Below are 14,269 nucleotides of genomic sequence, written 5' to 3'. Positions count from 1 at the left end.
AACATTAATTTATTTGCAATTAAATTACATTTTCAATTTTAATATCAGCCACATTGCATGTTCATTAACATTACATTATAATACAATACATTATTTTATTAGCATAACTTAAATTACATTTACATATAATTGATAAAAAAATAAAATTCTACCAAAATTGGGTTTAATTAAAAATTTGATGCATTTTTAATTCCTTTGTTCTGAGAACATGAAGAATTTTGTTATTGGAATAAATAGTATGTGTAAATAATGTGATGTGCCGTAAAGGTAAATAAATATGATAATTGCAATAATAATATTATAATATTATAATAATGTTGCAGTAAATAATATAATAAGAAATAAATATTGTTTAGTGTGCATTGCAAAAAAATGGTCAAATAAAACATTAATTTAATTGCAATTAAATTACATTATAAATTTTAATATCAGTCACATTGCATGTTCATTAAAATTACAATAGCTTGATTTTTTTTTTTTTTTTAAATGTATTTTATTAATATAATTGATAAAAATCAAATTCTATAAAAATTGGGCTTAAATAAAATTTGATGCATTTTTAATCCTTTGTTCTGAGAATTTTTTTACCGGCACAAATATTGTGTGTAAATAATGTGATGTTCCGCAAAGGTAAATAAACATAATAACTGCAATAATAATATTATAATAATATTGCAGTAAATAATATAATAATAAATAAATATTGCTTAGTGAGCATTGCAAAAAATGTTCAAATAAAACATGAATTTAATTGCAATTAAATTACATTTTAAATGTTAATATCAGCCACATTGCATGTTCATTATATTGTAATAGCTTGATTATTTTTATTTTTTAAATGTATTTTTACCATACTTAAATTACATTTTAATATCATGATCGTATATATCAGGCATAAAATGCTCCATTTACACACTGTATTAATGATCTCTCTGCTCTCTATCTAGAAGCACTGAGAAAACACCCAGTGAACACGGCTGTGAGTTCAGCCCAATCAAACAACCACCCTCGTTTCGGGAAGCGTTCTGCGATCAGTAAACAGGCCTGAGGAGACTCTGGCGTCCTCCTGCACCTTCACTCTCACTGTGACACTGATCCGTCCAGATGGCATTAACTGCAGGTTCTCGTGACAGCCATAAAAACATGCCATATGGAGCGGCCATATGGACGGCTGCCACCCTCCCATTGATCCACTCACACCAGCCAATAATCAGTATTGATCTGAAGGACGGACAGAGTATTGATACACACGCACACAGTGTCTCAAACAAATGTGAGTGATGTTTGCCTGTGCAAAACTACTAATAATCAATGCTATTGCGATATTATTTTCATGACAATTAAACACATTAATCATTTATTGTTAAATTTGTAAATCAAAAAAATAAATTTGAAAAGTATAATTGTATTTATACATTTTTGTAAATTATGTTTTTTTTTATTTGGCATTTATAATTCTCTCCTTATTTCTTTTTTATTTTGATTTCAGGGTAAAATATGACCTGGCCATATTCACTAAAACGCTGGCATCCCTGCAGCCGTGTGGCTCAGAAACATCCCATAATAACAGCTACAAATCAACAGCGGCAGCAGCAGTGCGTGTTTCCCTGTGAAGGAGACGCAGAGGAGGACAAAAAGAGATGTGACTGTCTCTCTCTCTCTCTCTCTCTGTGTGTGTGTCTCTCGCCCCATCCCCCAGTGTCTGCAGGCAACTGTGATGATGGACAGGCCGATTGGACCCCTCCCCCAATCTAATCCTAGAGCTCCGCCTCCTCCCCCGCCGCATGCAGCGTCAGCGCATCACACACACGACAGCAAACACTGGGATGATTACAGCAGAGGAAGAACACAACCACCAGTAAAAGAGAGAGAGAGAGAGAGAGAGAGAGTGACAGGGCATTATCTCGCAATTATTATATGCAAATGTGCATTAAAAGCTGAAGGGGAGTGAGAGAAACAGGACAGACAGATAGTAGGGATGCACAATATATCGCCCACCATATCAGTATCAGCCGATATATGTTCATTTTTAATGTTATCGTTACTGGCCGGATAAAAAAATTTGGCCGATATATATTAAAGCCAATAAAAAATTGATTATTTCCTTCAGCCGAGACACTTCAGATTCACACTGTCCACCATGATGGTTTTGAATTGCTTGAAATATGATTGGAATCACTTCAAAAAGGAAAATACAGTTCAGTGCAACATGTGCAGCACAAGTCTGTCATATAAGCTACTATAATTGTGTGTTTGAGACATTGCTTTTAATGGTGAGACTTTAGTTTTTGTAATCAGGTTCTAAAAAATTATATAAAAATCTGGATTTAGATTAATCGGCCAATATATCGGTTATTGGTAATTATCGGTTATCGGTATCAGGCCAAAATTTTCATATCGGTGCATCCTTAGTAGATGGATGGATGGTAGTCTTTCAGATGACTGTAGTAAATGTCCTGTTGTCTACTGTTAGACTTGCTTAATTCACACCCTACACAACACCACCTGCTCACATTCTGGTGTGTGTGTGTGTGTGTGTGTGTGTGTGTGTGTGTGTGGGCTTTGAAAAACACACAGCAAGAGCTGGCCATGCCAAGACATCCCTGTCCTCTCAATGTCAGATGTGGTCGTACATACTTTCATCATTTATTTGTGCTACTTCAAATGCCTTTTATGTCTTGTGATTTTATCATGTTTATTATGTACAGATTTCAGGAGAGAACATTGTCAGTGAAGAGCTTGAGATGAGACACGTGATGTGTGAAGAAAACAGAAAATCAAGGTAAATAATATAGCTGCAAGCAGCGATGACGGGTACAAACCCTGGTGCCACCGCCACCCCAGAAACCTGTGCATGGCGGGCAACATACAATCTTAATTTAATTTAAATCAAACAATTATTTTGCACGATATGAGACACTTCCTGTTTCTCTTTTTTTGTCATTACTTTAATCCCTCGCCATAGCAACACTGTTCGATATATCCTATAATCGTTTACAATTTAGCATCTTCAGTGTCTTTGTTTCATGTTTTTTTTTTTTACAATTTGTTTATTGAGATGTAACAAATTATGCTAATATATTACAACATTATACAATAAAATAGTTAGATCTCTTTTTACATAGTCTTTGTTTCATGTTGACGAGTGTATGAAGCCCCTAAAAAACTCAGAGCCTGATTATTCAAAAAATCCACATTTAAACCAAAATATCTGACTTCCTGTTGGTCGGAGCTAATGACTGTAAATTAGAAAGTTGTCCGGCTTGATGGGAGCAATATATGTACCAAGTTTCGGTGACTGTAGGTAAAACTAACCCCCCCACTTTTGTCAAAATGTGGCACTACAGAGCCCTTCCTCAACGCCCATTTCTAAGGCTTTGCCAGTTGGTGGCGCTATGACTTTGACGCACATCTATGTGATCGCCCTCCTCCAACAAACACACAACTGAAGTTTTATCATAAATCAGTCTATGTATGCAGAAGTTATAACACACTTATTTTTCCCTTTTCTCACCATAAATTTGTTTCAACGCCATGGCCAAACCGTTCGAGATATCAAAAATACGCTCACAAATTTGCATCCTTAATGTCTTGACTTCATGCTTAATCATGCCCTAAATATCACCTGTGTACAGAGTTATGATATACATCCACTGTATGATTTTGTTAGACATGTACATATTAAATAAACTAGTGAGAGTGTGAGAATTGTGTTTAAACCCTCTGAATAACGCAGCCTTAAAATAGCCCTTTTATAATGTCTCTGCAGGTATGATGGTGCATTAGTGATCACAGAAGGCTGGTTTTGTGAACAGGTCACACTCTCAGGAGAATGAAGGGTCAGATTAAAGCAGCGAATGAACCCGGGACCATCAGATTAGAGGTAATCCTGCTGAGCCCGGCTCACATTCACAACCACAACATTACCAGCACCACAGCTACATCTGAGAATCATACAGACGAGGTGTTATCAATGCATTCACCATCAATACAGTCACACTACACACATCTGAACCATACAAGTGAATGAAACAGCAGAAAACGCCCATGACTGCAGTGTTAGGTGAGAAGGAGCTCTCAGCAGAACATCACATGATGTTTAATGGCTGCAACGAGCCGTTTCTGTCCTCGTACAGTGATTAAACCGTCTGTGAATATGAGGTGAGTCAGAATAAATGAAAAACATCATCCTTCATTTCAGTCCAGCTTCTCCTGATGGAGCTCAAGCACAGAAACAGCATCGATCGTGAGATGCATTTGTTGTGAATTCAGCGATTAACTGATGTTTTCAGTTGTTGATGAGAATGAGGAAGTTTGTTCAGAGCGTTTCCTACGTTAAATGTGAAAAAATCCCACAGATGCACATTGAAAGAGGAACAGACCAGAGATCAGGGTTATTTTAGTGTATATTTATAGTTTTCACACACACTAGGTTTTATTTTTATATTTCCCATTTTCATTTGAAAGTTTTAGTAGAATTCAATGCTTGTTTTTTGTTAAAACACACCGATTTTAACACCAATTCTTCAGTAAAAGTAGGTTAAGCAGGCGTGAACAGTGTTATTTTAGTATCATTGAGATACTATTATAGTTTTTATTAATATTTTGAATCGTGTTTATTTTTATAATTCCCAATTTTCAGTTAAATTTTAGTAATTTTTTGTTTGTTTGTTTTTTGCTTTTTTAAGTATATCTATGTAGTTTTTATTCATTTTTATTTGAGTTTTAGGTATTTTAGTTCAAGTTAAACTAAATAAAAATTTGAAATGTTGGCAACTAAAAATATAATTTATTTTATTTCATTTAATATGTATGTTGTATATGTATGTATATAATTTCTGGAATATCATGGAATTTTAAAAGGTCTATTCCAGACATTGAAAATCAGGGAATTCTATTTTTTTTTTTTTTTTTTTTTTTTTGTCCAAGTCATGGAATATCAGGGATTTTTGTTTGTCTTTTGTTTGTCTTTGTCTTTAAATTTTAGTTTCCATTTATCAAAATGTAATTTTTCTATACCGCATTTTTTTATTGCGTTGTTTCACGTGTTTTGCGTATTGTTATAGTTAGGCTATTTTTTAGCGGCATTTCGTTCCCTTCCTGCTTGTCAACTTCGGGAAGGGAATTTTTTAATTAAAAAACAACAAGTCAAATGCAGTCACCTGTACCTGTTAACTAAGGCAAACATGCAGGAAAATGTAAATTTTAAATTTTAAATGTAAATTTTTGCTTTGACAACAAAATGAGCACTTCAAAGACCAGCCGCGACACGACAAATGATTCTATTTTTGAAATGGTTTCTATATTTCTGGGATTTTGCAGCTAATAGTTCAGGTCATAGAGAGGGAACAAGGACATAAATGCACAAAGAAAAGTATTTATTACTTACAGTTTGAACGTTCTTGTTTCCTTTTATTTCTTTGCTCTCATAGTGGCTTTTAAAGTCATGCAAAATGATATTCGAGCTCAAACCGTTTTAATATTAAGCAAAGCTCAAACATAAACATTTCATGACAAAGACTGTATCAGTCACTGAGTATGTGTTTTGAATAATGTTTTATGGTTTAATTTCATTTGGTTTTCGTGTTTAGCTGTGAACAGAGCCCGCCCACACGCTGTTATGATTGGCTGTGATTTATGATTCGTCTTGAAGCTTTGTCAAGTCTGGTTAGGACACGATAAGCTAAAAAAAAAGGACACGGTAAGCCGCCTTTTCACTGCGCTATTGTCGCATTTTGCCCCCTAGTGGCAGTCGCACAGAATTTTCTAATTGGTCGTGCGTAGCCTTTACCTTCGTTTATTCACCATGGTAGAATGAATAAATATGAATATATGCACATTGGATAAACTACCAACATTACTTCTGAAGGAAAAATGTTATGGGACTTAATTATTTAATAATTATTAATGATTTATTTCAGACTTAAATAATCATAACCATTTACAGAAATAGCCCAGTGTCAAACAGTCTGAGACGGTCTGCAAAAACTAAATGTGAAGAAATCAAAAGACTGAATGATGAACTTGATGAAACTTGACCTGAAGTGCATTTAATGGGTAAAAGCGCAAAAAAGTAGTGTGTATGATTGTTTAACTTAGTTTTGTACTAAAAACGTCTGTGAACAAGTAAATAAAGCATGCAAATGGATGGATTTAAAATACTGTCTGAGGCTGATTTTTGTTGGCCTGTTTTTATGTTCATTATAGGTCATGGAAATTCAGCTTTTTAGTCAGTGAAAGTCAGGGAAAAGTCAGGAATATTGACATTTGGCTTGACATTAAACTTTCACCAAAAGCTTTCCTTCCGCCGGAAAAAATAGTCCCTGACTGTGACCAGCAACAGAACTTACATTATTACGCCATTAGATGGCGGCAAAGACTGTCTTTATGAGTGAGTCAGTCAGTAGCGAAGACTTTTACATTGAAAAGACTGAAATGTTGTGAAGACACAACTGACAAATGCTTTGACTTGTGCTGTCAGTCACGGGAAACTCCCTTAAATGTTAAAAGGACAAGATATCGCAGCGGACATTTAAACAGATTTTTTATTATCAACATAGGACTGACCTGAAGAAAAACTATATATTTATACAACCGGTTAGCAATGCTTTGTCAGCTGCACATAACCCTCTTCATAGCATTACAGCTGTGACTCGCATTTTCTTCAGAATTTAAGTACTAGTCAATCCTTAACCTTTTGAGAATAAAATACAGCGGTCTCAGTGTTTGATCAGTATTGATGTTCTCGTCAGCTCGGCTCAGGCAGGGAATTGTGGGAATGCTGACAGGTCTTCCGGAGCTGTCCTTGGTGCTGAAAGCAGCAACATCACTCATCTGACTCTGTGAGGGGCGTCACTTTCTCAACTCCAGTGGGTTTGATGATACGGGAACATTGAGCTGGTTAATGTTTGCTGTACATACATGTGACCAGGACAAGCCCCTCCCACTGCTGCAAACTTCACAGTCTGTGGATAATCAGCCATACTGATTAACTTTATTTTCAGTTAAGATTTTATGGAATTATGGAAAAAAGATAATCAAGATTAAATGATTATTGTGCTGCATTTTATTTTGCAGTATAATAATAATACGTTTTATTTTTATAGCAGCTTTCCAAAACCCAAGGTTGCTTTACAAAGTTAGATTTAATAATAATAAAAATAGTATTATGATGCAAATTTAATTGCAACATAGTTGGTCTTACTTAAATGTATTTATTATTTTTTATTATTTTTATTTTAAATATTGTATGTATTTTATTATATTATGTCAAGTCATTTAAATTTACAAAAAAGCAGCTTCACATTAATAAATAGAAATAAGAGCGTTAATTCATTAATTATGAAATGGCAATAGTGTCATTTAATCAATTCAGTTCAATAATAGTGCTGAAGTCATTATCCAGCTGTTTATTTCAAATTCTGTTGTGCCGTTAAATCACTAATATTAGTGAATAAACATATGTATATTGTTTTACATTTTATTTATTATTCATATTCAAACATTTTTAATTTTTGATTTTTTTTTTCAGTTTAAGTATTAGTTAAAAAAGTTTTTTTCAATGTTCAATGCATGCATTAAACGGAAATAAGAGTGTTAATTCATCAGTTATGAAACGGCAATAGTGTCATTCAATCAATTCAGAACAATGTTGATTCAGTTTAGTTCAATAACAGTGTCGAAGTCATTATCCATCTCAGTTTATTTCAAATTTTGTTTATTTCTGCCATTAAATAGCTAATACTGAGTGAATAAACATATGTATATATATTTACATCTTATTTATTATTCATATTCAATTTTTTTTTTTCAGTTTATGTATAAATCCACTGTTAAAAAAGGTTTTTTTCAAGGTTCAATGCATGCATTAAACGGAAATAAGAGCGTTAATTCATCAATTATGAAACGGCAATAGTGTCATTTAATCAATTCAGTTCAATGTTGATTCAGTTCAATAATAGTGCTGAAGTCATTATCCAGCTGTTTATTTCAAATTCTGTTGTGCCGTTAAATCACTAATATTAGTGAATAAACATATGTATATAGTTTTACATTTTATTTATTATTCATATTCAAACATTTTTAATTTTTGATTTTTTTTTTTTCAGTTGATGTATTAGTTAAAAAAGTTTTTTTTAATGTTCAATGCATGCATTAAACGGAAATAAGAGCGTTAATTCATCAATTATGAAACGGCAATAGTGTCATTCAATCAATTCAGATCAATGTTGATTCAGTTTAGTTCAATAACAGTGTCGAAGTCATTATCCATCTCAGTTTATTTCAAATTTTGTTTATTCTGCCATTAAATAGCTAATACTGAGTCAATAAACATATTTGTATATATTTACATTTTATTTATTATTCATATTCAATTTTTTTTTTTTTCAGTTTATGTATAAATCCACTGTTAAAAAAGGTTTTTTTCAATGTTCAATGCATGCTTAATGTTTCAAATCCTGTTAAATAATCCACAATATTGACCAAACTACCCGTGATTATGATTTCTGCCATATTCAAGCGGCCCTAATCCAACTTTACAAATCCCAGCATTAGACACTCCTACAAGACGAGCTCTCAGGAACACAAGTGTAAGAGTAAATCACAGCCACATCGATCCGGACAGACGCCTGTGTAAATCATCTAGTCATCTGCCAGATTTCATAAGACTTCATTACGGCTTGGCAGAAAACAGTTGCGCAGATTCAGAAGCCAAACAAACGTACTCATTTCACGCTGCTGCTCACAAATTATGATGAAGAACACGCTGTCCCTTAATCAGTGAGAGAGCGACCCTCAGTTTATGTCTTCATATCACACTGGCACTGCTGCTCAGAAGGGTTTATTTTAAACATAAACTAAAATTAATGTGGGCTGATGGCTTCAACAGAGCAAATACTATTGATTATTAACAACCTCGAAGAGAAATGAAGGTTTTTGATGAAAATATTCCAGGATTTTTCTCCATATAGTGGACTTCACTGGGGTTCAACGGGTTGAAGGTCCAAATGTCAGTTTCAGTGCAGCTTCAAAGAGCTCTACATGATCCCAGACGAGGAATAAGAGTCTCATCTAGAGAAACCATCGGACATTTTCTAAAAAAAAATACAAATTATATAATTTTTAACCACAAATGCTCGTCTTGCGCTGCTCTGTGATGCTCCACGCATGACGTAATCATGTTGGAAAGGTCATGTGACGTAGGAGGAAGTACAGATCCAGTGTCTACAAAGTGAACGTACAAAGACTAAGTCAAACGGTCTTTACAAAAAAATGTAAAACAATGCAAATGAGCTCTACCGCCGTACTTCCACCTTTCCAACATGATTACGTCATGCGTGAAGCATCACAGAGCAGTGCAAGACGAGCATTTGTGGTTAAAAAGTATATAAATATTTATTTTTTGTAGAAAATGTCCGATGGTTTCTCTAGATGAGACTCTTATTCCTCGTCTGGGATCATGTAGAGCTCTTTGAAGCTGCACTGAAACTAATTTTGACCTTCAACCCGTTGAACCCCAGTGAAGTCCACTATATGGAGAAAAATCCTGGAACGTTTTCCTCAAAAACCTTCATTTCTCTTCGAGGTTGTTAATAATCAATAATATTTGCTCTGTTGAAGCCATCAGCCCACATTAATTTTAGCTTATGTTTAAAATAATCGTGTTTAACAGTAGAATTCTTGGTGAAAAACTACATTACCCATGATGCTGTACAGAACATTACACCAATCAGAGAGTCAGAAATAAGCAGCATGTGCCAAAAGATCTCATTAGCATTTTATATCTTGAAGTTATAGTTTTTTTTATCTTGAATTTATTAACCGTTTACACAGAAAAGTGTTCCTCTCATGTTTCATAAACGAGGCCTTTGTAAAGTGCCTTATGGGACGCTTCTTCTGTTAATAATGATGATGATGATGATGATGATGATGGCAGTATGTGATTGTAGACCGACTGTTTCTATTAAAAGTAAAAAGGATCAACAGCTTAATCAAGGCCAACAGATTACAAACACTGAAGAGCATCCAATGAATGTGTTCAACAAATACACAATTCACTTCATCTACAGCTTGTAGACGTTATTATAAAGCTTGAACTGTTTTCAGTAAAAGAAAAATGATAATTTTAGGCGTTTGTCACGATTTTTTGTATTGTAATTTTGTGCGGTTTATGATTGCAATAACAATGGCTTGATATTTTTGTAGATATCCGGTAAATCTCTAAAGACAACTGGTTTATTTCGAGGTTTAATCACCGATTGTTCCTGTGGTGAAAAACACACAGCGTCTTTATTTAGATGTAATTAGTCGTTTTCCAGGATTTGTGAGGCATTCCAGATTTTGAACAATGAACTCTCGCAGGATAATTGCAGTTTGTTTGACTCGAGGTCTAAATATAGGAAGTGGCTTTTGTTAGAATAGTTTAGTGGTAATGATGGTGTTAATTTTGCCAGATTTAAATAGCAGATTGTGCTTCCTCTAACTATCTGCAGGGCGTCTGTATCCAGAGTCCTGGTCCTTCATAAGAATCAATGAATTAAAGGGGTCACGACATGAGAAATCAAACTTGCCTTACATATAAGAAGTGTTTGTGCCATTAAGTCATGACATGGTTTTTTTTTTATCTTATTATGCTCCTTGAGGTTGACTTTATTGACATAAAGTGTTTTGCACAAAAAACAAACTATTGTTTTCAACCTTCATTCTGACACTCCTTCTGAAATGATCAGTTTTTAAGGCGCGGCTCCTTTAAAAGCCCACTGATATGATTGGATGACATCACTGCATATGAAACAGTATCAACGCCCACTGCTATTGCATTTTAAATATTAATTATTGCATAATTCATGTGATGTCCCCTTTAAAAATAAATGTGATTTCTCTTTTTATTCTATCAAGCTTTTTATCTAAAAATTTTTAGCAACTCAATCTTTTTGTTTACAGATTGTGACTGACATCTCAGATCTTCATCTTCACTTCATATCTTCATTTATGAATTAGAAAGTTGTATTTTTATGTAATGTTAACAGTGCTGAACATGGTGAAGCTGCCACAGAAAGTTCATCAAAGTCAATGAAATCAGTAACTGGAACAGAACTAAATTGGACCATTTTCCACTGGCTAAATTAAATTAAAATGCTCAAATCTGGTTAATTTTGCGGTGTTATGTGGCATATGCCACTCTCAGAGAGCCTCAGTGCTGCACACATGACCTCCGTCAGCAGCAAGAGTTGCTGAATCATCCAGCGTAAGACTTGATATTCACATACACTGCCAAAAGAACAACCGAATATTCCCCCTCGAGATTTACACCGTCCAAGTCACGCATTCAGAGGAAAACAAGAGCCTGCCGCGGGGTGAATAAGATGGGATGAGATTCTCTCCACTATCATCCTCTTCCTACAAGGTCACATGCTGGACCAGGGTTATTATCATTAACTAAAACTATTTCTGTTAATTGAAATACAGCAGAAATAAAAAATAATAGTATAAAAACTTATAAATGTTGCCTTGAAAATAAACTAAAGTTTAAGTTGAAGCACTAAAATTATTAACTGGAACTAAACTAAAGCTGAAATAGAAAAAGCAAAACAAAAACTGAATAAAATGATAAAAGCACATAATAAAATTACTAAAAATATAAAAAAATAAAAGCTAATTAGAAAATCAAATTAAAATAAAAGCTGAGCTGGACTCGTGATGCACAATACATTTCAATTGTGGACAGATTATTTTATGCCTGATAACCAATATTTATAAATCTTGACTTCTGTCTGTTATTTAAATAAAAACAACATTCACAATGAATCTCTAATGTAGAATTGTTCATGCTTTAACTAAAATAAGACAACAGAACTTCATACAATACAAGGGTTCATTTACACGACAACAATGTACTTAAAATGGAAAAGCTTTTCTTTTGCATTTTTCGCACACAGGCAACAACGTTGTCAAAATGATCCACTTAAATGTCTAAAATCGCTGTATTCTGCTGCCAGGCCAGTAGATGGCGATGTCACTTTGTAAAGAAACATGCTTGTACATAAATTCTTTTTTTTTTTGTAGTTTACATAGAGATGATAACGGTATCGTATTCAAAAACTTGCGCTTTGAAACCCGTTTTCAAAAGTTTTCAGACCCCCAAAACGCTGTTGGCGTGTAAAAAAATGGGCAAAACAAGTAAAAAGTTTTTAGTTGAAATCGGCGTGACGCATAAACGGCCCCTAAAATGACACATTTTATGCTATTTGAAATGGTAAAAATTTGCCTTCACTCTAAGGGGCCGTTTACACAACATCATTTTTATCTCTTACCTTTTATACGTTTTGGTCATTCATTTACATGACAACAGCATTTGGGGGCCTGAAAACGCAAACTTTTAAAAACGGTTTCAAGTTTTTGAAAGCGATACTGTTATCGTCTCCATGTAAACTACAAAAATCATGCGCATGTGAATTACGTCTTCAGTCTATAGGTGCGTAGTGTTTCTTTACAAAGTGACATCGCCATCTACTGGCCTGGCTGCAGAATACAGCGATTTTAATCATATTAGCAGATCCGTGTGAACAGGGATTGTTTTGACAACTTTGTCATCTGTACCAACCCGATCTCGCTGTAATTTGTAAGAATTTTACAAGGTGGATAATGTGTACCAATTTGTGTGATTTGAATTGTACGAATTCGTACAAATTTTTAAAAAGTCACTAGGAAGGACCACCCCCTAACCCCGCTCCTAAACTTACCCATCACTGGTGTCTAAACAAATTGTACGAAAACGTAAAAGTGAGGTTGTACGAATTCGTACAAATTAGCCACCTCATAAAATACTTATGAAATTGCTGTGAGATTGCGTTGTCTGTACACAAAAAACACAAAAGAAAAACTTTTCTTTTTAACTGGAAATAAACTAAACTATAGCTGAAATAAAAATAAATTAAACATAAAAAGCGATATTTTTAAAAAACAAAAAGTGAAAATGACAAAAGCACATAAAATTACTAAAAATTAAACTAAAATTAACATACAACTAAAAATATAAAACTAAAACTAAACTATAGTTGAAATAAAAATAAATTAAACATAAAAAGCGATATTTTTAAAAAACAAAAAGTGAAAATGACAAAAGCACGTAAAAATACTAAAATTAAACTAAAATTAACATACAACTAAAAATATAAAAATAAAAGCTACGAAAGTTCTTCCTTCGCATTTTTCGCGTATAGACGACAACATTGTCAAAATGATCTCTGTTCACACATATCTGCGAAAATTACTGAAATCTCTGTATTCTGCTGCTTAGCCAGTAGATGGCGATGTCACTTTGTTAAGAAACATGCAAGTGCATGACATCACAGTTTTCATAAATTCGTATTTTTGTAATTTACACAGAGACGATAATGGTATCGTTTTCAAAAACTTGCACTATAAAACCCATTTTCAGAAGTTTTCGTTTTCAGGGCACCAAAACGCCATTGTCGACGGCCAAAATGCAAAAAAAAAAAAAAATTTAGTTGAAAATGGTGTTGCGTAAACGGCCCCTAAAATGATAAACAACTGCTTTTTGCTATTTGAAATTGGAAAAATAAGCCTTCACTCTAAAGGGCTGTTTACACGACACCGTTTTCAACTCTTACTTTTTATGCATTTTGGCCGTTCATTTACACGACAACGGCGTTTTGTGAGCCTGAAAATGCAAACTTTTGAAGTTTTTGAAAGCGATACCGTTATCATCTCCATGTAAACTACAAAAACGTCAATTTGTGAAAACGGTGACATCATGCACATGCATATTACATGTTTAGTTTATAGGTGCATAGTGTTTCTTTACAAACTGACGTCGCCATCTACTGGCCTGGCAGCAGAATACAGCGATTTTAGTTGTTTTAGTGGATCCGTGTGAACGGGAATCGTTTTGACAACTTTGTCGTCTGCACCAACCCGATCTCACGGTAATACGTAAAAATTTTACAAGGTGGTTAATTCGTACCAATTTGTATAATTTGAATCGTACACATTGGTACGAATTGTAAAAAAAAAAAAGTCACCAGGAAGGACCGCCCCCAAACGTACCCATCACTGGGGTCTAAACAAATCGTACGGAAACATACGAGTGTGGTCGTACGAATTTGTACAAATTAGCCATCTCGTAAAATACTTACGAACTGCAGTGAGATTGCGTTGTCTGTACATGAAAAATGCAAAAGCAAAACTGTAAACGTACCCTAAGAAAAGTCTGCAAAAATATGACTATGACTTCATTTCCTCGTAT

General features: G+C 34.0%; 1 protein-coding gene across 1 annotated transcript in view; it reads right to left on the bottom strand.

Moving 5' to 3' along the window:
• The window catches only part of dnm1a (dynamin 1a), an 89,638-nt gene that overhangs the window by 73,997 nt on the left and 1,372 nt on the right, over positions 1–14,269 (bottom strand).

Source organism: Megalobrama amblycephala, linkage group LG4, assembly GCF_018812025.1.
Source record: "Megalobrama amblycephala isolate DHTTF-2021 linkage group LG4, ASM1881202v1, whole genome shotgun sequence".
NCBI classification, from domain to species: domain Eukaryota; kingdom Metazoa; phylum Chordata; class Actinopteri; order Cypriniformes; family Xenocyprididae; genus Megalobrama; species Megalobrama amblycephala.
This window is presented reverse-complemented; position numbering and strand designations above follow the sequence as displayed.